At 41.7% G+C, this 20,053-nt stretch overlaps 1 protein-coding gene and 1 pseudogene across 3 annotated transcripts in view; both read right to left on the reverse strand.

Annotated features, from left to right (window-relative positions):
* Nucleotides 1–205, reverse strand: part of LOC105705567 (uncharacterized) — a 34,706-nt pseudogene extending 34,501 nt beyond the window's left edge.
* Nucleotides 1–20,053, reverse strand: part of RARB (retinoic acid receptor beta) — a 777,639-nt gene that overhangs the window by 296,859 nt on the left and 460,727 nt on the right. The gene's annotated exons all lie outside the window — the stretch shown is intronic.

Raw genomic sequence — 20,053 nt, forward strand, 5'->3', positions numbered from 1 at the left:
AGAGAAGAAAGACAGCTCAAGATTCCAGTTGTCAACTAATAGAGCAAAGTCACTGTAAGGACGTGAATTGCATCAGCAGGATCACTTCTGACTCCTGGACCTTTTTACCTGCACCCACTTGGAGTCTCCCAGTATGAGGGGTACTCCTTGTAAAGCCTTCAGAACGTTTTAAAGGGACTAAGAAGGAATCCTCTTCCCCAGTCATTAGGGTGTGCTTCCTGTGACCCTACACACAGTGGGTTAGTTTGCTAGGGCTGCCGTAACAAAATGCCACAGGCTGGGTGGCTTAAAAGACAAAAATGCATTTTCTCATGGTTCTAGAGGCTGGAAGTGTGAAATCAAGGTGTTGGTAGGGTTGCTTCTTCTGAGGCCTCTCTCTGGGGCGTGTAGTGTCAGTTCTTTCAGTGTCTTTACATGGTCTTCCCCCAGTGTCTGCCTGTGTCCTAATCTCATCTTCTCATAAGGATGCTGGTCACATTTGATCAATGACTTCATTTTAGCTAGATTACTTCTTTAAAAATCATATTTCCTTATGTCGTCACATTCATAAGTCCTGGGGGATAGGTCTTCAACATATAAATTTGGGGCAAGGGTGACATTAGAGTCTGTAACACACAGTTAAAAGAGATTTCAGAAGAGCCCAATGCTTCATTAGCCTAAAGAAAAGGGGAGCATTCTCCAGAAGGTTCTCAAATCCCTCAACCCCAGGACCAAGAAGGGGATTTCCACAGGCCCTACCAGTACCTGCCAGAGTCTTTTCCCGATTTCCAGTAAAGCCAGGATTTCTTTCCAGCTCAGAGTTGCGGTGACATCCTTTTAGCCGCTAGGAATTGCTGGTAGCCTCATTCCCCACAAGGTCTTAGGATCTCTAGTTAAGAACTGTTTACTAGTGTCTGGAAAATGATTCTTTTGGTTGATTTCCAAAAATTATTTATGACTTATTCCATTGCTCTCCAGTACTTCCAAGAAACCAAAAGGAATAGCCCAGATAGAAAAAAAAAGCCTTTGCCTTCCTCCCACTCCTTTATTATGCTATAAACATTTGTTAATAGAGCAATTATCTTTTGAGTTGTAAAGGCTAAGTAACTACGAGGAAGAAAGGGTGAAGGAAAAGTGCAATTCTTCAAGCTTAATGAAGTCAAGTGAAATTATTTCAAGTGGATGTGAATTATGGAGAACAGAATCCTCTTCTGCCAAAGTTTAATAAATGATGGCATGCCATTTTGTTGAGCCAAACCTCCCTGCAGCTTGGTTTTGTCAGACAACATATACAAGAACACAATAAAGACATCTGTGGACAGACCTGGCCTTTTGGAAAAGGACTCTTTGTGGTTGAGAGGTGACTGATGGTAACAGGGAAAATGGATACTCCGTCTCTTGGATAGCCCCTTGTTAATAAAGTCAGCTTCACTGAGCATTTGCCAAGTGTCCACCATTGTACTCAGTGCTTTACACACAGATCTCATTTCAACCTCACAGCATCCCTGTGAGGGAGGTCTTACTTACGATTTTTGAGGAATGAAAAAAAAAAAACAGGGTAAGACACACTAAGGAAACTGACCAGGGTACCACAGCCTACAGTGAGTGCAGCTGATATTTGAAATTGATGTTGGCTCTAACGTCTGAGCTCTAATCCACTACATGAAACAGCAGGAAGGGCTTCTCTGCTGGTCCAGGCAACTTCATGCCCTCTGACATCATGGAGCATTGCCTCAGTAGCAGACCAGTATAAATGAGTTACCATCATTGGTTCATGGGAGCACCATTCCAGAAATTAAGGTCCCCAAATATAGGTGAAGTATGAGGGCTGGGAAATAGAACTACTCTGCCTGTCGGAAATAGTTGTTGGTTGAAACTGGCATAAAAGGGAGGGCTAAGAAGAAGAGAACAAGTAGAATGAAAATCAATGTCTCAAATTTCTACAGGGACAATTCAAAGCAGAAATTTCAATCTTTACGGGAGAAAGAAAAAAGAAAAGAGGAAAGTTCCAAAAGAGATTTCTCTTAGAAGGAGACAGCTCTGAGACAGTTCTGTTTGGCAGTCTTCTGTTACTGTTTCCGGTACAGGGAGTACGATGGATGGTCAGGAACTGAAGCATCTCCAGTGGTGAAAGCCAGTCTGTGGCCAGGTAATCATTCACCAAATGGATACCACCTGGGGTAGAATCACTCACACATGCAAATTGGCCCAAATACTGTCCTGGGCTCATGGGTTATTTAAATGAATGCAGCTGGGATTTGATTTCAAGTGGCAGCAAAAACACCAAGAATGGTTTGCACCAAAGAAAACAGCACATTGACTGTCCCCCTTTGCTTCAATTAGCTGCAAAAACCTCACAGTAATTCTCACTACAGCTTAGCGTGACTAGGGAGAGAAGCAGCGATTAACTGCTTTATGGTCTGCTTTTGAACTCAGTTCCAAAGTTTCACTAGGTAATTTCTTTTTCTGCTGTTTTTATTTTTAATATCCAGAACGTCTGAGACATTTTCCTCCTTTCCCTCCAAGCTAGGGCTACAGTGCAAACACAATTTTCTGCTAAATGAGGTATTGCCTTTAACCTACTCTGGACAATTCCCTGTAGCTTCTTGATAGTATTTGCGACTTGAATTTCTTTGACAACATCCCGCTATATTTGGTACTTACTTTTAACACTAAACTTGATATTTTAAATTATATGAACATGCAAGATATTTAATTTCTATTAATATATACTTTATTAAAAAAAATCTACCAGCTCTGTGGAAAATTTAATAAGTGAAAAGTTTCTTCCCTTCTCCCCTTTATAATGCACATTGAATTAAGTTTGTGATCTTACATAGAAGGTCTGAGTATTTAAGATCACAGTCCATCTACTTTTAGCAAGCTCTAAGTGAATATGGTTGACAAACAGTAGAGAAATGTATCTATCACAAGTTGCAGTCATTTCTCAAGATGTCTATTTGCATCCTTCCTGGATATAGTTTTATAAAAACAGAATAGTGGAAAATATGCAATACGTAAGACCTTGTATTTGATTAGGCCACTTTCCAATTGACAAAGGGTTTTCCATGCATTGCATCAGTTGACAAAGGGGAAGATCCTTAAATTCTTTGAAACCCATACAAAAAAAGTCAGAAGTTGTGAGGTGACTCTTGAAGCTGGAGAAGGCTGCTTGGCCCAATGCTAAGGGAAGCCGAGAGTGTCTATCTGCGTGTGGACCAGGATAGGATGGATGGAAGCAGTTACTATCCATGCTTCCCCCTCCTGCCCTCCTAATGACCTAAGCTCTGGCCTGAGGGACCAACATCCCTTAGAATGAGAGGTTATTTAGTTTTGATGTGAGTGCAGCCTTGGGACTCCCTGTAGAGAAATTGCTTATTCCAAAAATTTAGCTTCTTTCTCTCCCTTTTACGTGGAAACATAGGATGAAATGCGGTCTGGAATACAGAGTGTAAGGGAAAAACCATGTCAGAAATGAATTTTGGATGGAAACAGAAGGGTAAGTGCAGTGGTGTCTGCTGGAAAGGGAGTGACACCAGAGTTTACAGACAAGCACCATAGGTTGTTAACTTTGTTCAAGACGTTATGCATTCATCCCCGAGATACAAAACCCGTACCACTAGTACAATGTGTATTAGTTTATGTGGTGTATAAATGACAAAACTGAGTCACATAGAAACAAACTGCTTCTTCCATTGTTTGTAATAACAGGCAGGAGAAAGGCTTCAGTTTTGTATCTTTATCACTCTGATGACCCCTTAAAGAAAGGGCGCATCATGAGTGATTGGGAGTTTCTCATTTGTGGCCGTGATACATCAACTTTCTTGTAACATAGCTATCATGAAGTACAAGTATCAGTTTATTTAAACAGTTGAGAGTGATAGTACTCTGCTGTAGACTTAATCTCCTTGAACCTCCATCTATTCCTCTGTGAAATGTCAAAATAAAAATAACAACCTTGCAAGGTTGTTGTAAATGTTACACGTAACTTTGTCAACTCTCAAAGTATCACTAAACATTCACATGGCCAGGTAAGAATAAATAAATATTAAATCAATTTGGGGAAAAAATTCCAAAGAAAATTTTGGAGTTCAATCCAAAGGGCATGAATGGAGGAGTAAGGAGGTGAGACTTTAAGTAGTGAGAAGCAACTGAAATTTTTGAATAGAGTGAATTATGATGAAGAAGATCCATTCAACGATGTTGTATAGGACACAATGGAGAAGAAACAAGTGGAGAGGAGGAGAAACATCAGAAGGCTTCTCAGTGGGCTAGAGGGATTATAGTAGAAAGGGAAGGAAGAGAATATATTCAAGAGAGGTTGTAAGAGAAGGATCAAGACTAGCAATTAATTGAATAGGGGTGGGTGGCTAGATAATGGCCTGTGATTGACACAAATGGGTTAAGGAAAATAAGAACAGGGAGGCAGAAAACGTGATGGTGTTTACAAATTTTATCAGTTTGTGTGTATTCACACACCCTTGTTACTGAGCATGTGTAGATGTGTTTGTATATGTATACTGGTAGTTATATCAACCAAATGGAGACAGAAAAAGAGAAATAGAAGTAGCATGTTCAATTGTCTAAAATAGAACGTATGATCCATCATCTTTCTTCTTGCTTTGGCTCTGCCCTCTACTTTGGACAAGTTGTCACCTTCTCTAAGAGCACCCTCATCAGTAAAATGGGCATAGTCACACCTCTTCCTCTGCATCTCCTCCAATTCATCACCCACTCTATTTCACCTGATGAATTTCTCAAATGTTCCCCTCTCTCCAACCCTCAGCCACACCTTAGTAGTTTAAGGGATGCTCCCCTCTCACTTGGGTTATTCCAAGAGCATCTTAATCGGTCTCCTAGGATCAATTCAAGTTCAACTCCAACTGGTTCTCCACACTGCAGCCTGAGTGACCTTTCTGAAGTGACGTCACTACCAACTGCCCCCTTAAATGGCTTCCTATTGTCAAACCCCCTCATGTAGGGGTTTGTAGGAAGCCCTACAAACCCCTGCACAGCCTGCCCCAAATTCACATGTCCGTTTTCCCTCTCGCTCTCTTCCTCTCTCTCTCCTATAGAGCATCAAACAATGGGCCTTCCCAACAAAGGGCCTTTGTATACACTACTGTTGACTGGAAAACCTTTTCTTTTGCAATTCACTTAGTTAATTCATTCTTCAGAACTCATCACATCATTTTCTCAGTGGAGCTTTCTCTAACCCTACCTCAATATGGGTCAGACTCCTTTGTTAGGAGAATTTCTTCACTTCAAAAAACTCATCTTAGGTTTTAATTATATATTCACTGTTGTGGTCACTGAGGTAATGATGCTCTCAGCTATTAAACTGGAAGCCCCATGAGGGCTCTATGTATGTAACGCAGTACCTGGAGATGAAAAGGTGAGTAAGAGATGGAATAAATGAGTGAATCGATGAATAAACACATGAATGAATGAGCACCAGGGCATCTATCTCACAGAGCTGCTCTAAGGACCTTTGGTAAATGCACAGTCATCCCTTGGTGTTGGTTCCAGGACTCTCACATATACCAAAATCTATGCATTCTCAAGACTGAAGCCAGCCCTGCGGAACCCACATATACAAAAAGTTCGCCTTCTGTGTACCCAGCTTTGGCATCCCATGAACACTGTGCTTTTGATTTGTTTGGTTGATAAAATTCACATGTAAGTGGACCTGCACAGTTCAAACCCGTATTGTTAAAAGGCCAACTGCAATTGTTATTCAAATATGAGTCAAGGTTCTGACCTGTAATCCTGAGCGCACATCCAAATGGTTTTACCTTGAGAACTTTTCCTACCTTTCACCTGATGGGGATTTATGAGGTGCTGACAACCTGCATTTCAGAATGCTGCTTCCCTCACTGTATTAGTTAGCTATTGCTAAATGCTGTTGTTTGAAGCCAGTCAGCTTTGAATAATAAAAATATTTGAGTATTTCTATATTACTTGAGTACTATTACTCAAATGAAAACATTACTCTCATATTTTTATTACTCAAAGCTGAGTGGCTTCAAACAACAGCATTTATTATTTCACAGTTTCTTTAGGTCAGAATCTGGGCTCAGCTTAACAGGACCCTTTCCTTCAGGTTCTCTTACAGGCTGTAGTCAGGTGTTGATTAGGTTTAGTTATCTAAAGGCCTGATTGGGAAAGGTCCACTTTCAAGTCCATGCTGTTTCTTTGCAGGATTCAGTTTCTCATGAGCTATTAGACTGAGGGTCTTAGTTCCTTCACAGGTGTTGGCCAAAGACCACTCTGTTTCTATGTAGAATTCTCCAGCATGGCGGTTTACTTCATCAAAGCAGCAAAATGAGAAGGGAGGGAGGGAGAGAGACTGCCAGAAAGAGAGAAGTCATAGCCTTTCATAACCTACGCTTAGAAGTGACCTAACATCCCTTTTGCCATATGCTGTATGTTAGGAGAAAGTTACTAGGTCCAGTCCATGAGCACAAGGGGAAGAGATTATTCAAGGGAGTAAAAATGAGGTGGGGATCACTAAGAACTCTTAGAGAAGGCTGCCTGCCCCACTCATCCAAATGCCCAAAAGGACAGTTGCTTAGCGGCATGTCTCTAATCCTGTCTGGGCCCTTACTGAATGCCATTCACAAATTGACCCCTTAGAAGGGCTTGTGGCTGTTCCTGTTGATAGAATAATCCAGCTCAGTATAGCAGCTCCACAGATGACCTTATTGATCTGCAGCTTAAAAATTTCTGTTTCTTCTCAACGTGTGTCAGGGAGAGAAACAGTCAGTCTGACCCAGCAAGGTCATACTTACTCCATTTCCATTAAATAAATATTCATAGACCCCAATGAGCCACCTCTAAGGTGTCAGATATTATGTTTTAATTTCAGCAATTATGTGGCCTCCTGTCAGATTGATGTGCCACTGGTGTTGAGATACAGAGGAACTGAAGAATTTCTACTTGGGGTCAGGCCCAAAATAGAGAGGGAAGTCATTTAATGTTCTGCCACCTAAGTGGACTGGGTATGATAGCAAAAATGACCTGCCATCGAAGGGGCCCACAGTCTGAGTTGCTATTCTCAGAGCTCTGACTGGTTTCCACAAGCCCAGCTCTGCTCTTTTGTCTGGTTCAGGCCGGCAAAAGTGAGAGGTCATTGCCATCATTCTAAGAGAGGACAAAGCTTCCCAAGGACTTAAACTTTTGATTTTTGGCCTTATTAATACTATCCTGTGAGCAGCCAAAAGGGATGATCTGGAGTAAAACGAGGACTTTGGCATCAAGAGACGCAGATGGGTAAATGTGACTTAGTGATTTACTTGTGAGACCTACAGCCAGTTACGTAATCACCCTGAGTGGCAAGTTGCTCATCTGGAAAGGGAAGAGACAGTGTCGCTCCTCCCTGTTCTTATAATGTCCAGGGGCAAAGAGTTGGGTTGGTTCCCGCAGCTTTCATTTTACCTTCCCCTTCCACTTGGAGAAGTTGAAAATATTAACACTACATTTACCAGGCTGTCTTGAGATTTGGAAGGTGGAAGTGAAGCAGAAGCCATCTTCCCGTGGTATCCAAGGCTTACAACGAAGCTTCCAAAGATGTGGATGGTGGTTGTGGTGAGCAGTCCCAGTGGTGCACTGATAAACACATCAGCAACAGTTTCTAAACGATGGATCACAGCTACGGTGGTGTGACCTTGAACTCATAAGCCCAGTGGCAGTGCCCTGGCTTCCTCTCTGCCAGCTCTTCTGGTGATGTGGTAAGCACCTGATCCACTCAGCAAATATTTATCAAGCACCATCTATATTCCAGGGACTAATCTAGGACTTATCAGTGAACCAGAGATACCAAATCCTTCCTATGGAGCTTACATTCTACTATGCGTAGGAATAAATGATATACATATTAAGTATTTTGTGTCTTAAAAATTAAGTGCTATGAAAAGTAGAAAGAGTAAAGCAGCATAAGGAGCATCAGAAGTGCTGGAAGTGAGAATGGGTAAAATTTTAAACAGGGTAGTAGAGGCAAAGCTTACAGAGAAGGTGACATTTGAAGACTCATTAAATATTCAAGAGTCAGCCATGTGGTATCTGAGGGAAGAATACTGCAGATGGAGGAAATGGTCAGGGCAAAGGCCCCTCACTGGGAGTGTGACTGGGGAATCTGAGGAAGAGGAAGCAGTCCAGTGAGGTTGAAGCAAGGCAAGGGAGGGAGGAGGTGGTAGAAAATAAAGTCAATCGGCCGGGCGCGTTGGCTCTTGCCTGTAATCCCAGCACTTTGGGAGGCCAAGGTGGGTGGATCATGAGATCAGGAGATAGAGACCATCCTGGCCATGGTGAAACCCCGTCTCTACTAAGATGCAAAAAAATTAGCTGGGTGTGGTGGCACACGCCTGTAGTCCCTGCTTCTCAGGAAGCTACGGCAGGGAAATCACTTGAATCTGCGAGACAGAGGTTGCAGTGAGCCGAGATCCCACCACTGCACTCCAGCCTGGTGAAAAGAGCAAGACTCCATCTCAAATAAATAAATAAATAAAGTCAGGTAATAGAGGGCCAAATCTTGTACCTAATTCCTTATATTAAATCCCTTCCTACATGAAACAACTAGAATGTTCTCTCTTTCCTCTACTGAACTAGGGCTGATGTATTGCCTTGGCATAATTTTACACTTGTCCTTCTCTAATTGCATTGAAATTATGCACTTGTGTTTGCACCCACTCCGAAGACAGTGCCTCATTAATCTCCGTAAACTGAACACCTAGCCCAGGGCCTTGCAGAGCAGGCACTTAAATATATGATCAGTAACACAACGTGAGCACAGCTAGTTCCCAACCACTGCCTCTTCCAAACAGGAGATATCTCCGTAGGAGGATGCAGCTTCCAATATGGCTGGATTTGTGGGGGGATAAAGACCTTCCTGGCTGAAGTAATACATTTAGTATTCTAATGAAGTAATTATAAAAGTAAGTAATTATTGAAATAACCACATCAACTCCCAGTCATTAAAATCCTCCTAAACAGAGCTGGCATGATGGCTTAGGCTACTAGAAACCCTGGCAACCACCCAACGCCTACAATAGCTTCTAATTAATTGATCTCACCTCTAATCTGCTATTGTTAGCCCAGCGCTGATCATTTGTTTGGGCTACAGATCCTATTGCCCCTTCGTTTTGATTGTATTTGTTACTGTACCCTCTCTATCTCTTTCAATTAAGCACAGGTTAAGTGGTTCACCCGCAAGAGAATAGGAGATAATGGCACCAATCAAAGTAATCTCTTTAATTTGCTAAATGGATTACAGGGAAACCCCAGCCAAAGTGAAGTCATAGCTAGTGGCCTTCACTTGAACTATACACAAGGAGTATCTAATTATTAACCCATCATAAGCCAGACTTCGTTGTGGAATAAACGTCTACAAAGTTAGCAAGGTACAGGCAGTTTCAATAGACGAGATGGCCCTGTGACTAAATTGTTCCCAGGGTAAAATGTCCCCACTGGCTCCATTCCCAAATTTCTTGCTTGCCTTAACTTTCAAGGGCAACACACATCCTCATATATCAATCAAAATACTGCCCAGCACTCCAGTCAAGAGAGTGAATTTATAATCTCTTTAAGAGCATTCTCTAGTGAGGATTCATTTTTCTTATTTGTACTATAAATGCAAATGCAGTTTCATAGGCACAATGGCTCTGGCTTTTGCTGACTTTGAAAAAAGTATCTGTTTAAGAATAAGTAAGTTTGTTCTTAAGCTGGTAAGTGATCTTCGTTTTTGCGACCCAGCTTGTTCCTGTCGTTAAACACACAGACACACCCCTCCCCATGACCCACTCCGAGATGAAGAGGGGTAGAGTACAAAAAGACCCCATGCTACTGGAATTCTGACTTGCACGTGTCTTTGGTTAAGCAAGCAAGCAAAAAATGGCAAATCAAGTCATATTTCAGTAGAATATGGAATAATTGCAAGAATACAATGGAAGCTGAATAAATACAAAAACAAAACTCCATGAACTTTTCAAAGACTGAGGGACCTGGATCCTAATTTGAAGAACTCAATAAAGACTGATGTACTATCTGCGTCTCTCAACCCTTCATCTTTGTAAGGGTGGGTGGGAGGCACTGTTCTCTGCAATATCCAACTAGCATGATTCAGACACCCAATACCACGTGTTCTGCAAAAAGTCTAGTGACCTTTCCAACATTTCGGAGCATTCCTAAGGAGGTTTATGTCCAGGTTATTTCACTCAGCACTCCAACTCTTCACTCCGACGGGGTTCAAGAGCATGCTACCCCAAAATATGGCACATTGGCAATTGAGGAAACAGCAGAAGCAGGTAAGTCACTCTTAACGTTCTCATCCTTATTCCCTGAAGCAGGACAAAAAACCCGCATTTGAGAGGTGCCCTTCCTATACTCAGAGGAAAGGAATACTCTTATTTCTGGAGACACGGGTCAGAGAAAATGCTCTGAACCAACAGGCCTTGCTAAGTTCCCCCCGATTTATTAGCATTAGATTATACCCTGTTGCCCTCCAATCATATTTCTCCATGACTGCCTACTCTTCATCAGACCTAAGCACAACATTACACAAACGTACCTGTTTCTTTGGGTCTCCAATTCCTTATGAAGGCTGTGTCACATCAAACTTAAATGAATTTGTATGCTTTTCTCTAGCTAATCTGTCTTTTGTTACAGGGGCCTCAGTCACAAATCCGCAATGTGTGAGAAGAAATCTTCCCTTCCCTACAGCTCCACCTCTGAATCCTCTCTTCCTGTCTTGCCTCCTGAGGCACTTGACCTCTCCCTTTAGACCAAAGACCGACTTAACCCCTCTTTCCTAAAGTACCACTGACACAGGATGTATAATATAGTATTACCAAAGTTTGAGACAAAATTACTCACAGTGATATTACAACACAGAGCAGAGGAGGAAATGCCTAAGAGCTAATATAAGACGTCACTAGTACTCCACTGTCCTCACAGAGGACCTTCTCATTCTTCACTGATTCTGACTGGCCACTGTACTTCTCACTACCACTCTAACTTGCTTTACCATTTCTCCCTTTTGGTCCCAACCTTTCTCCCAAGCTGCCAAAGAAAAACACTTAACTTTAAAAAAAAAGAGAGATCAATAATAACTATCCCTTCCCTAGATTTGCTTTGGAATCCATTTTTATACAATCAAAAGATCCCTTAAGAACTTTTCTTAATCAAGAGTCCCTTTCTTTCTCCAGAAGCATCTGAACTCCTAAAGCAACCTAATAAATTGCAAATAGCTGATAAAGAAACACGATTATCCCAACTACATTAAGTACCCATTATGCCTAAGATGCAGCAGTGGGTGCGCGAGAGAAATAGAACACAGGACAAGAGGTACCCAGTGTTCTCAGGGCATTTATGATACAGTAGGGGAGGTGGCCAGGCACCCAAGAAGCTCTGTGGTGAGCAGAAGTTGGAAAACAGAAGGTCCAAGTTTTAGTGTTAATTTTACTCTAACACATCCCTGGACAAGACAAGTAACCTTCGGCATTGTGATGCTGTGAACATTCCAACGTCTGCAGTATTTCTGGGGATTCTGAGAGGGTGGAAGGGTAGAGGATTGGTGTGGACGGGTTATAAAAATCATCAAGTGATTGGTGCTGCATGAGTGTATGGTGCTATGATCAACACGTGAAAAGTAACACACAGAGCTGGCTATAAGTGTAAATCCTCACTGCTGCACAGTCTTTTATGGTTTAAACGCTAAGTGTGCTGATGTTGTACTTACAGGGACTAAAGAAACTAAACAGCAAATAACTTGAGAATCATTACAATGAAACCACAGCCACCTACCTCAATAGCTCCCCAAATTTACAAAAGCATTCTTAGCTCCCATATGTGTTATCCTGCAGCAGTATTACTGAGTAGAACGTGCTGCTCTCCTATGTTGGTATGATCATACCAACAAAGTTGGTACGTTCCTTCATTTGCTCACAGGGCCAAATTCTCACATAATATGGTAAATACACAAATTTGCCTTGTAACCGGGCTGATAGTTTGCTATCTCTTTCTGGTTACTTTCAAAAAGCTGTGTCTGAGCTCCTACTCACTTAGATGACCTGTTCAAAGTATCCATCAAAGCCAAGAATCCACCCTTCCATGGATACAGCTAGTGGATTCTTAGCTACAGAAGAAATAAAAATTACACATCCATAGATATTTGGCAGTGCCCCTGTGTAGAGACACTGTTGTACCTATGTACCCTGACCTAGACTGAAGAACCACTGTTAAAGATCCTATGTTCCACAAGGATTTGGAAGACCTGAGAATATTTATTTCAAGAATGGTTAGAGAATATTTAGAGAGTGGTTAGAGAATATTTATTTCAAGAATGCTGCTGGACTGTCTGATGGGTAGACAGTAAAGCAGAAGAGCGTCTTCCAGGAGGCAACTCTCATATTTGCATCATAAAGTTCACAAAACTTTCACATACGTTATTTCATTTACTCTTCACAAGGAAAACAGTGAGATTCATTCATTCATTTCCCAGATACTTAGAGGCAAGCCACAGAAGATGTACACAGGTACCACCAGCCCCCCACACCACGCCAAAGTACGCAAGATAACCTGTAGCTGCAATGCTCATTACGGCCCTGAAGTGGAAAAGTCTCAAATGTTCATCCTCAGTAGGATAAAAAAATACACATGAACTGAGCGTAGCAATAAGAAAAGCCACCCCGACTATCGGCATGAAAGGACGAGTCTCTCAAACATTATATCCAATGAAAGAAGACACAAGAGAGAAAATATTGTGTAACATCACTTATGTAAGCAGAAAAGCAGCCTGTCAGACGTTGGGAGTTGTCATGTTTGTGGGAGAGTAGTGACTGGAAGGAGGTATATGGTCTTCTGAGGTACAAAGACATGTTGTGTTTCTTGATCTAAGGTTCAGGTTACTTGTGCATTCACTTTGTAAAAATTAAAGCAGTGCACTGGTGTGCTATACTTCAGTAAAAATTTACATTTAAAAAGCAGAGGGACCCACACAGAATGACCAACTTCTACTCTGCAAAGCAAAAAGTAAACCAAACTCTAATTACCATCTATTATCACAATCTACACATTTTAAGACAATAGAATCACACAAAATATAGGAAGGACACACAACTATAACATTGCGTAAGTTGACTCTACGAAAAACAATTTGCGTCTCAGCCTTATTTTGCGCCTTTTACTCTAGGCCCATGAGTGTCTTCTGAGGACAACTCGATTTGCAAACTGTTCTCTGAGAAGCGCTACTTTGGGATCTGGATAAAAACTCTTTTTGTTTATGATCCATAGGAGATTTCACTTGTGTCTTTCCACTTCTGCCAGCAAGCAGCTTGTTGTAACAGTGACTCACTGGAGCTCTCAGAGTGGATGAGGATGACTTTGGGTGACTGAGAAGGCCCTGGACTCCACGTCCCAGGCTGCTCTGCTAGGTGGCTTAACTGGCTTTTGTCAGCCTAGCTGCGCTCCGCCTACGTTGGCCTCCACAATGCAACCTACCAATTATTTGACACCTACCTAGAGTTATCCTTTATCAGCAACATTTTAAGTTAGGCCTTGAAGCTTTGAGCTTCTTTTCTACTCCTTGGGTAAGCAGTTAGCTAACTTTTCCAGTAATATGTGGATACAGGCTTTGCTGTTGTTATTATTAACCTTGAAGAGAGATATTTCTTCTTTCCTATTTCTTTTAATCATCCAAAGTACTCCATCTATCTGTGCATTCACTATTTTTACATTTTTCCTTTCCTGTCTAAACTCTTACCAATGAGACAAGATGACCAGTCCTACAACTAGGATTTAAGTTTAAACTTTATGAGCTGTCTGTAATACAGACTACTGCCAATATACGCTGTGTTAGTCAAATGCTTTTCATCCCCAGACCTGTCAACCAGTCATAAGAAGAGACTGGTTTGGCAAAACTTGGTCTTCACACAACCATTGGATTTACTACCAAGGACTGTGCTCTTTTCCAAGTGTTTGCAAATGGAATTGATGCTGGCTTTTCTTTTCTTTAGGCCTTTCTTATGCTAAGTGTTCAGCCTATTATGTCTATAATCACTCTTTAAAATTAGAGGTATAATATCTTTTAACATCTTTTCTTTCTTTCAAAACTCTTACAAGTCACAGTTGATGGTCTGTGAATTTCTTTGATTAGTTCCCTAGTTACTAAGAGAGAGAAAATGAAATTTGATATGAAATTCCTTCTATTCTATTTTACTTCATTTTGGTTTCCTATGTTGCTATTCTACAAATTGTGTTTATTGAATATTTTGTTTGTAATGAACACATAATAATTGTATATATTTATGGAGTATCGTATGACGCTTCAACAAAGGTATACTTTGTATGATGATTAAATCAGGGTAGTTAGCATATATAATGGGTCAAAGACCTGTGCAGACATTTCTGAAAAGAAAACACACAAATAGCCAAAAATATGATGAAATGTTCAAGATCACCACCAATCATCAGGGAAACCACAATGAGATACCGCATTACCCCAGTCAGACAACAATTATCAAAAAGACAAGTAACAAGTATTTTTTATGATGCACAGATATTTTAAGACTTTTACATGAATTACCTCATTTAATCCTTACACTATCCCTATGATGTAAACATCACATTATAAACCTCATTTTACAGAAGGGGAAGCTGAGCCTCAGAGAGGTTAAGTGACCTAGGGGTGTCCTAGCCTCATGTGAAACCCTGTATGTGGCTCTTACCTTGCTGCTCACTCTAGGATAATTTCCTTCAATTGAACAAATATTTATTAAGGGCAATGATGTGCCCATCACTGAACCTGGCATTGGGCTTCTTGGCTATAGGACAGATAGTTCTTGAATACGAACGGTTCTAAGGTGGTACATATTATCCAAGAGTTTCCCTGTGGCCAACAGTATAAAGGGGGAGCTTCTGAATGGTTCAGGAAGTACTCCAGGTGCTAAAAATACAGATCTCAGTTTTTGTTTCATTTTTTTGAGACAAGGTCTTTCTCTGTCACCCAGGCTGGAGTGCAGTGGCCCAATCACAGCTCACTACAGCTTCCACATCCCAGGCTCAGGTGATCCTCCCACCTCAGCCTCCCGAGTAGCTGGGACTACAGGCACATGCTACTATACCTGTCTAATTTTTGTATCTTTTGTAGAGACAGGTTTTGCCATGCGCCCAGGCTGCTCTTGAACTCCTGGGTACAAGCAATCCTTCTGCCTTGGCCTTTCAAAGTGTGGGGATTAAAGGGATGAGCCACCGTGCCAGGCCAGACTTGAGTTCTTAAGAGGTGCTCACGGAGAATCTGTAGGTATGATGTGGTCACCACTATGCCTGAGACTGCAGTGACCTCTGATAGCACAGCGGAGCAGCGCCTCAGAGCACAAGTCCAAGAAAAGCCTTAGGTCTTATTTTTTTAAAAATACTATTTTTGAGCTTGCAAGTAAATGCTTATCAGCTAAGTATTCTTACATGGCATAACGAGCTGATCACTGGCTCACACCAGTTATTTCTCTCCACTGTGGGCAAGGGTATTTCCCCACCCCCCTGCTGTTGAGCTTGGTGATGCGACTTGCTTTGGCCAAAGGAACACGGGTAGAAATATCAATCTGCCAGTTGTGAACCTCAGCCCTAAGTTGGCTTATATATTTCCTCTCCTCCTCCTGTACTTCTGCCACTATCATAAGACTATGTAAAGAGGCAGCTGCCAGTCCCAGAACAAGGGGGCATGTGGAAGAAAGCCAAGTCCAGCTGATTCCCACTAATCCCTACAGAGGTCTACAGAGCCAAGCTGACCTACAAATAAGTTATTATAAACCACTGAGATTTGAGGGCTGTTTCACAGCATTGTTACAGCAAATACACACGAGGTGTGTCTTAGGTCCCCTTTCCAGGGAGCCAGGCTGCAGAAATCTGTACCAGTTTTCCCACCTTTTTACTCAGCAGCCCTGCATAGGAGAGGCCTTCTGGATCACCCTGCATAAACTGGCAGCTTCATAAAGGCGACACCTGATCTGAGTCTTCAGGCTGAATGGGGACAGGCACGTGAGGTGCTTATGAAGGCACTGGAAGGGCACCGTCCTGTATGATAGCCTATGGCCGTTAGTCACGTGTAGCTGCCCAGCACTTGAAATGCCCCATCCAAATTGAGAGGTGTTCTTTTTTTTTTTGTTCCTTTGAGACGGAGTCTTGCTTTGTCACCCAGGCTGGAGTGCAGTGGCATAATCTCGGCTCACTGTAACCTCTGTCTCCCGGGTTCAAGTGATTCTCCTGCCTCAGCCTCCTGAGTAGCTGGGATTACAGGCATGCACCACCACACCCAGCTAAGTTTTGTATTTTTTTTTTTTAGTAGAGACAGGGTTTCACCATGTTGGCCAGGTTGGTCTCGAACTCCAGACCTCGTGATCCACCCGCCTCAGCCTCCCAAAGTGCCAGTATTACAGGCATTAGCCACTGCGCCTGGCCGAGAGGTATTATAAGTATAAATACACACTGGATTTTGAAGACTTAGTATGAAAAACAAAATGTACACTAGTTAATTTTTATGCAAGTTTTGTGTTTAATATTTAAAATATGCTGGGTTAAATGAAACGTATTGTTGAAATTAATTTCACTGCTTTCTTTTTACTTCTTCCTAATTTGGTGACCAAAAGGTTTTAAATTATATATGTGTCTCAGAGGATACATCTACTAGGCAGCTCTGTGCTAGAAGGACTTACAGGCCATAAGCGAAGTTGAAAGTGAGAACCATCCCAGGATGGGGTCAGGTTGCTGCTTTCGGCAATAGTTATGGCACACAGGGTGCACAGTGCAGGGGTGGCAGGCCAGTAGGAGTTACAGAGCTTGGGTTTTGAGGTCTGAACACCAGGCTTGGGACCTGCAGCCATAGCCTGGAGGTGCCTGAAAAGGATCTTGCTAAAAGCAGGATGCCTTGATGCTAGGTGGTGGGTTATAAGAGAAGACTGGCAGACACTGAGGAAGTGAAATATTTGTTATAGTGGAGTCAAGTGCCAGCCAGCAACTGCTTTCCCATTCTAAGGCACTTACAGGTTGATTCATGGGCAATTTGAAACCATAAGCAGTTTCGGTGATGAAACATGCAGACCAAATGATATCGCATTCCTTATCTTCGCCAGTGAGCAGACTTTCCCTTCTGCCGGCTGTCACAAACACTGTCACCTTGAAAGGTGCTATCCTATCACTGTCTCTGACGAGCGGAGCAGGGTGATGTCACTTCTAACAGCACCATGAAGTATGGGTCCATTTAGAGACGTATTAGGCAGCCGCTAAGAAAGCCAGGCTGCTTTGGCAAAAGAGAAGAAACTCAAGTCATAACCGGATTAGAATGTCATGATAAATATAACTTTCACCTTAGTTCCCATTAGGTGATGATTTTAAAGGTTACTTATAAAGTTTCTGAAGTAAGTAATAGAATGATTACGTGAGCAGCTCGAAAGACTTGGGATGTAAAAGAAAGCGTGAGCTTCTCATGCACAATAGCTGAGGCCAGTTGGAGTCCTTTGTCAGATATGGAAATATCAGTGACGATTCTGCTCTTAATATAACGTGCGGATCCACATAGAGGTGGCTAGATATTCCGCTGGATGCTAAACACAGTGTATGAAACCACCTTTAGAATTTGTCATCCTGTTTCCCCAATACATTGAGCAAGCTTGGGGTTATTTGGGTAGGCTCAGGGCTCTCTAAGAGCTTGCAGCCCATCAGCTTATGGGAAATGTAAAATGCAAATGAATGAGTTGGGACGTCAAAAGAAAAAATGACTTCTCTCCACAGTTGGATATGAACAGTTCCATTGGCTTAAATAGGAATGGGTATTTCATAAACTGATAGAATTTAGAGGTGAGTCATGAGCACCCCTGGAGTTTAACAGGGGAAGATACTGAGGCTCAGGTGGGACTAACTTATCCAAAGTTATGCAACCAGTCAGTAAGAGGGCTGGAAATCAAACCAGAGTCTCCTGTTCAGTGATCTGACACCTGGGGCTGACCCAGGGACAAAGAAGCCTTGCAATAAAACTACTTAAGGTTCTGAGAACAGGCCTTAGGGCAGTGGTTCTCAACCCTGGCTGCACTTCAGAATATCTGAAGAAATCGCTCTGGCCACATACCAGAGCAATTAATAAAGAATTTATGGAGATAGGACCCAGAAAACTGTATTTTTAAAAGTATCCAGGTGATTCTAATATGTAGTTGAGCATTACTGCCCAAGGGGGTACCTGAATGATGTGGGAACAGATCCAGCTCTCAAAGGCAGGGTATCATCTGCCTCAGATGACTACCATGTCTGGGTTCCTCCAGAGACCTCCCTTATAGAGGTGGCGGAGATCAAACCAGCAATATTATCTCGACCAGAAGACTTTGTTTGCCAGGCAGACACCGGTGAGTTTCCAAGTCACCTTACTATTTGTCCAAAGGAGATCATGGCAAATCTACCAGCCCTGATGGCTTTGTTGGTGTAAAAGTGGGTTCCCTCACATCAGTGCCATCTGGCCAGCACAGTATACAACCTGAGATGAATGAGTTTTTAAAGGAAGCATATTCAGCTTTTAAAGGTCTATCACACTGTCCATAGAATTTTCTGCAATCGACGGAAATGTCTTATATCTATACTTTCTAATACGGTTACCACTAGCTCATGGCTGCTGACCGCTCTAAATGTTGCAAGTATGACAAAATAAATTTTAAATTTTAGTTATTTTATCTTTAAACTTAAATAACTACATGGGGTTACTGACTGCTGTATCAGACAATGCAAGGAAGTTCTCAGAATTCTCCCAACCAAGCAGGAGACAAAGAATGTATAGAGGACAAAAAGAAGTATTTTAATTTTAAACTATGCTGTTGCCTCTCACTCTATACATGTCTTTAGCTTACTCAGCAAGATTGGACATTTAAAAAAACCTTACTGGAAAATGGTTTTTGACAATAAAGGTATAGATAGCATTGATTTTTAAGAAGTGCTTTAGTGTATTTGGTTTTCTTTTATAAACAAGATTACTGAATAAGAAAATTCTTACCTTGGAATATTAAAGTTTCTGATGCAAATGAGTTTTGGGAATACCAAGTATCTGATAACCTTTGTCTTAGATGCTTATAAGAGTCATATTGCAGGAAAGACGGAGCTACCATTTCATCTAAGACCACCTCTCCATGGAAACTCTTCCAAAAGAAAGTTAGTTGTATGCCAATATCAACTCATTCTCCCAGAAACACAGAAAGCTCCTAATTTTCCTCATGTAGATGGCTTTGGCCAAGGAACGTGACTAAACTTTCTGGTCACTTCTTTCAGCTCAAGAAACAGATACCCTTGTGTAGGCATTGCATTTAAGATGAAATTCTTGAGACATTGGTATGCTTATTCTATGTGACATCTCAATAGTTATTTTTGGTTAGCACTCTATTCATATGAAAACCCATAGCATCCCCACGCAAATGCAAGCCTGCGGCCACCTCCATCTCGCAATTTTATCTCCTTCTTAAATACTTGACGGTATCTCTTCATTTACATTAATAAAAATTGAGGGGACAAAAATTAAAGCCATATTCCATCATACTTGGTGGGTGTAGTACCTCTGAGCAACTTCATTTTGATGCTAAAATTAGAGGTTTATGTTCTCTTTGCCAGTCCTAATGCCAGTGAACACCATTTGTATTTCACTGGAACCTGGAATGAGTGACGTACTTATAAAGTAAAAGAAGATCCGGTCAAGGGGTGGTACGGTTTCCAGGACAGAACACAGGTGTAAATGCCTGAAGACTGGGACCTTAAGTCCTGCCACCAAACTTACCAACATTATTAGACTGGGGAAAAGTAATGTGGGTTTTGCCATTACTTTTAATCCCATTACTTTGAATGGCAAAAACGCAATTAATTACCTTTGCACCAACCTATTACAACCTTGAACACCATACCACTTAATTTTTCTGAGATCTATTTTCCTCATCTGCATTAGAGGGATAAAAATAGCACCACTTCAAGGGATGCTGCGAGAACATCATAAGGTGATATGTGTGTTTTGAGAACAAATAGTGACTATTACTCAGGTATGAATTGTCAGTGATAGGCTGGA

This window comes from Aotus nancymaae, unplaced genomic scaffold (assembly GCF_030222135.1).
Source record: "Aotus nancymaae isolate 86718 unplaced genomic scaffold, 86718_ANA_hifiasm-v0.15.2.pri h1tg000019l, whole genome shotgun sequence".
NCBI classification, from domain to species: Eukaryota; Metazoa; Chordata; class Mammalia; order Primates; family Aotidae; genus Aotus; species Aotus nancymaae.